The sequence below is a fragment of the Microtus ochrogaster genome, chromosome 21 (genome assembly GCF_000317375.1).
Source record: "Microtus ochrogaster isolate Prairie Vole_2 chromosome 21, MicOch1.0, whole genome shotgun sequence".
NCBI classification, from domain to species: Eukaryota; Metazoa; Chordata; class Mammalia; order Rodentia; family Cricetidae; genus Microtus; species Microtus ochrogaster.
The window spans coordinates 30,191,585-30,197,590 of NC_022022.1; positions in this window are offsets into that span (position 1 = coordinate 30,191,585).

Sequence of the window (6,006 nt, forward strand, 5' to 3'; positions counted from 1 at the left end):
TCCTGCCCGGCTCGCCGCGCCTCGGTACTTCTCTCTCGTCCTCTCTCTCTCACTCTCTCACTTCCTGGCTGGAAATTCCCACTGACGTCGAGAGAGCAGACAGACGGACGGACCCACGCGCGCGCGCGCAGCGGGGGCGGGAGGTGGGGTCGCTGCCGCCGGGGGTGGGGGAAGCCCGCGCGCCCCGACCCGGCGCCCCGGGCCCCGAGCCCCGCGGCTGCCGTGACGCCCCCGGGAGGCACCCAGCGGCCCAAGGGCAGGCCCGAACAGCTGGAGGCCACCTGAGACCGGCTCGGTCCCCACGTGCCCTGGCACAAAAGTCAATCCCGTCTGCATGGTCCCTCCTCTGGGGGTCTCGGTTACACTCAGATCTCTTCGCAGATTGAACAGGAATTTCTAGATCGTAGCTGATGTCTCTCCAGAGAACTATGAATTTATGTTGGGTTTGGGTGAAGTCTTCAATCTGGTCAGTTCTTCCACCCACAGAACGTTGTCCGGCCAGTGTGATCCCTGCTGTGGCTGGAATTATAGCGACAGTGGGACCCACAGTGTTGGTTTACAGCTCATAAATCCTTATCCGGCTCAAGGGAGGTTATTTTTCTGGAGAGGCCTCCCACTGATGACCTTTGCGAGCAATTGAACTTCTTTATTCTTTGGGCACTGTGCCTCCAAGGACTGGGGATGACAGCCTGGCGCAAGGTAGCCCCCAAGTGTAGAGTTTAGGGTCTCACTACTGAGTTCAAGACAACTTTGAAACTCAGGTCGTCAGCAGGTACTAATATTGCTTTGATCCTTAGCCCTCTGAGCAGCTTTCAAAACATCAAGCAAACCTTCTCAAAACCTTCTTGGTTCGATGGTGAAGGGAACACAGGGCTTCCACTGGATACTGGGGAGTCTTTAAGTGACCTTAAGAGGCCAATAATCTACCTTAAAGCTAATTCATTTAAATCCCAGAGGCTGTTTGGACACCAGGAGTTTTAGAGGCTTCGTACAGACAGACGACAAAGACTTTATGGAACATTATCAGAAATTGTGCCCCTAGGGGCTTGGGAAATGGTTCAGTCAGCACAGTGCATTAATCCTGAGGTCTGACTTAGGATCCTTAGCACGCACGCGTGTAAAAGCCGTTGTAGGTGGAGACATCTGTGTCCTCCAGCAGTGACACCATCAGCTGGAGCCCTGGAACTCATTGGCCAACCAGCGTAGCCAACTGGCCAGCTTCAGGTTCAGTGACATAAAGTGACACACACAGAGGAGAGACAGAGAGAGAGACAGACACGGAGAGAGACACAGAGAGACAGAGAGAGAACTGTGTTCTTAGTATGATTTAGTACTCTGATATACAGAGTGTATATAAAATGATTTTTTTTTTCTTGCTGACATGGATACAAAGCTTGCAAGCTCTTGTGAAACAGTGAAGTGTAAGGTGGTTTGTTTGTTTCCCCTGTGTGGACTAGGTGGGAACAGGAAGGCACTACAGTAGTGCTAGGTGTTGGCACCACTGTCAGAGGCAGGTAGAAGGGGTTGTTACAAGGGTACAGGTGGTGAGATATACCATGAGACACCCCCAAACCCTGGAATATACTTAAAACAGAAGGTGGCATGGGAAGTGGGTAGGCTAGATTCCTAGATCTGAGGCCACAGATCCCCGCAATGTCAAGGATTTGTTCCTTCACAGCCTGGAGGTCTGACATTAAGGCGTGGCTGTCAAGGCCACACTCCCTAGAAATCCTTTGCCTAGTCCTATCCTCTGGTGGCTGGGGCAATGCCTGGCACTCACAGGCTTGGCCACGCCATTCCAGGCCAAGTCTACTTCATTGCTGAGTCAACTCCTTCCCCGTGCCTCCTCTGATCCGGGTCTAAAGATACTTGCCTTTCTTCTATTGAAAATATTAATTTTTAACTCTGTGTATTGTGTGTGTGGGGGGTATGAGTATGTGTGCATGATTAATTTTAACTTTGTGTAATGTGTGCGTGGTTAAGTTTTAACTCTGTGTACATGTGTGCGTAGGTATGTGTGTGTGTGTGTGTGTGTGTGTGTGTGTGTGTACGCGTGCAGATGTCTGCGGAGTCCAGACTAAACATCAGACCGCGTGGCACTGGGATTACAGGTGGTTGTGAGACACCCAGCCTAAGTGCTAGCAACTCAGTGTGAGGCCTCTACAAGAGCAGTAGGTCTTCCTAACTTCTGAGCCATCCCCAGTTCCTACTCCTCTCTTTTACTAAGAAACCAGCCATTACAGCATCCTCTTAGCTTCAGATTGTTCTGCAAAGATCCATTTCCAAATAAGATCACGTATTGGTATGTGTAAGCTATGTATTGGTAATCGTGTGTAGAGAGAGTTCTGAGGCCAAAATCCACATCGTGCATAAATAGCAAGAAATCATACAGTTTGAACAGGAGTCACAAAATAGACCCATACGCTGAGTGCTGGAAGCTCCAAACATACTGAAAATGGAACAAGACTGTTCCGTGTGTATTTCTAGAAAGACTACAACTTGCTTAGAATGGCCACAGCTCTTAGCTTCAAAAAGTCAAGATTAAATGGAAGATCTTCACATGGCTTGAAATCAGCCTTGAACTGGAGCCCTAGGTTTCTCTTGAATTATCTCTGTAATTTATAAAGTAATATCTGAGCCCCAGTTTCTTCACCTGTACAGTAAACATACATTATAGCTCAAAACTATAGGATAGATTTATGTAATGCTTTACATTATCTATATCGCAACACAAAGGTTGGATTATGTACATCTATATTATATACACAATGTATGTTTCATAAAACAATCCTAACTCCCAGTTTTATACACTAGAAGGAGCTACTGGCTGCACAGGAAATGTTTACAAGAATAAACAGTTGTTATGGGAACTTAAAATAATTTCTTCATAGTCTTAGGAGCTATAAATATTAATTAATATTAATCCTTGCACTGCTGACCACTACAGCATGTACACATTGTGATACATCACCTCATATTGATACAGTACCTGTTTTACCTCCTTGAAGATGCCAGCACTAAGCCGATCTTACTGAGCATGCTCTCTGCCCCTAAAAAAGGAAGAAGATAGAATTTCTACTCCTAACATAATGCTTGGAAGAATGATCCTTTATCTAGTAGCCAGGATAAAAGTGATCTGTATTAGTTATTATCACTAAGAGTGACTCCCCCCTCAAAAGAGATCAAGAATGTCTTTCCCATCCAGAAAAATTCAAAATAGTCTCCCTTGCTGACGAAGAGACACTGCAATGGGGACGGACATCAGGGAAATTTAGAAGGAGGCTGTCACTGATTCCACAGATACTGACACCTCCTGTGTCAGTTTAAATGAGTTATACACTCCTGTCACTGTCTCTAAAAGGTCACAGAAGCCAAAGGAGTGTATGGTGGCACACAAGGCAGAGTCCAGGAAATGCTTCCATGAAATTATAATTACACACTTGGGAAGAGATACCGCAGTGGAAAGGAGTCCCTGGAAGTTGAGCCCTTAGGCTATGAAATCCAGAGTTACCTTCCAATTTGAACCCAGTGCCTGATTATACCCTCAAGAGAGCCATCCATTCCTGCTCCGCCCCAGGATCCTCCATGATCCCCATCAAGCTCCAGAACCACTCCAGGCTTCCTCTCATTCATCTGTGAGGTGGGATGCAGGTAACGCCTGCCTCCCAGCACTCAAGTGAGTAGTGAAGTCCCCGCCAAGGCTCCCCGAGTCTCCGAAAACTCTCCTTTCTAGTTGCTGTTATTCGTTGCACTGTGGTTTCTCAGAGGAGAAACTGAGTATCGAGGCTAACATTTAGTGGATGTTTGAATTATGGATCAAGAGGTAAAGTCAAAATAATTAAGAGGAAAAAAAAGATGGGTGAGCGAGAGTGATTCTTTAACACATGAAATTAGGTTCAAAGCATAGTTTGTAATATAATATTCTTGGAACACCTAGAATGTGTTCCATAAATAATAAAGAGATGTTTGAAAAAGATTATATTCTTTTCTTTAAATAACAGTTGGAATAGCTGAGTGGAAGGACACATGTCCAACATACAAGAGTCCTGGGTTCAATCCCCAGCACCCGAGTGCCCGCTATATGATCATAAAACAAGCATTTAGGCAGGCAGCGTGGGGTGACAGAGAAGCCTCATTCTGAGGCTAATTCCCTTTGCCTGGACAGAAAGGCTACGATGGACTGGAGTCGTGCCTGGAGGTGCCACTGCTCAGTGAAAGTGGTCCTCTTCACAGAGAGTAATCCCAAACTCTTAGACGAGAAATAACTGCGAGGACCCGGCGGTTCCCTTGGTTCCCTCTTAGATTCTATTCTTACAGCTAACTTATCCGCAGACAAAGGCACCAGATTGTTTTAGTACACAGATTTCCTGTGATCGGAACCTAGGTTATTCGGACATATCTCACCCACTCCTCAAGAGTCCCTTACCAGATGCTCCTCTAATGCTTCCTGGGTGGACCAGATAACTGATATTAAGGTGCTAGGTGAGCCGTCTGCCAACCCAGAGTTCATTCGCTACCTGGTCCTGGTCTCTTCGATGCTCTGATGCTTGCCTGGCAAGTACTTGGTTAACTGAGCCATCTCTTCAGCCCTGTATGGTGGGTGCTTCATCTCTTCACCGACTATTTTGTGCACCTGCCATTCTCGATTGTTACTCCCCCCATTAGAGTTTAGCCCGCTCTCTAGTTGTCTTTGTTTTTAGTGTTTTTGTTTGTCTGTTTTGCTTGCTTGTTTCAGGGGGAGATTGAATCCATGGTCTCGTATTCATAATCAAGTCCTCTACCACTGAGTTACAGTCTTAGCCCCCAAGTGTCTAAATTTCATTGTTGCCAGTTTGGGCCTGCTATGGCGGTGTATACCTTTAACCCCAGCACTCCAGAGGCAGGTGAATCGTGGTGAGTTTGAAGATAGCCTGGCCTATGTAGCAAGTTTCAGGACAGCCAGGGCCTCACAGGGAGACCCCATCTACAAACAAACAAACAAACAAACAAACAATACCAATTCAAACTAAAATCAGTCGGTTGGGGGATCCGGCTGGAGCTCCTTGGTGGAACACGCGCATGAGGTTCAGTTCCCTGCACCCTCTCTGAGGCAGGCCGGATTGACTTAATTGCTGCTCTCCTGATTTTTATTTATAGCTTCCTTATGATGAATCCAGACATGTTCCACTTTTATACCCCTATTTAGATTTTATTGGGCTTTAAATGGCTCCCTGGATCTCCCGAGTTGGTATCTTTCAACAGTTCTGAAAAACTGCTACTCCATTTTCCCTCCTACAATTATTGCCTTTTTTTTTTTTTCCTAGTCGCTCCTTTTGGAATGTTGATGGATGTAGGCTAGACCTTCCTGATAGTTTTTAGATCCCCCAAATACCTCTTACATCATATCTCATTGCATTGATTCTGGATCATTTCCTTGGCTTATTGACTTGCTTTTCAACTCCATTTCACCTGCTTGGTCACTGAGTCATTGAAAGGATATGCTAATATGTTTGAAAACTGAAGCCGGACCTCGGAAAGTCTTTGACGGCTGGGCTGAAACTGCCTGCTCTGTAGATGTTCTCTGGGGCGTCATCCACTGGGGAATGCGGTCAGGTCTTTCCAGGGACACTTTTGCTCTCCACTTAGAGTGAAAACGGTACGTGAGCATAGCTGAGACTTTCCTTCCCATCCAGTGACCAGGACTAGACAGGCTCCTCCCTCTACTCGCCACTCTTAGACAGGCTCCTCCCTCTACTCGCCACTCTGGGGAATAGGTGAATTCTTGATGTGCTGGCTAAGCAGCATTTCAATTTTTAAAATTATGTTATCTAGTGGTTTTGTTTTTCCAGCTGCTGCTTCATTGTAGTTCATTTTATTTCATCCCACCAGGAGGGGCTTGCTATCAGGAACACAGAGACTGTGCATACTTCTTAAACTGTTTGGAAAGTTCCGGCGCCCATCATATATTTAACTGTTAATCTTTAATTATATCTCCTTGAGTGAATTCATTATTTTTTTTTTAAAGCT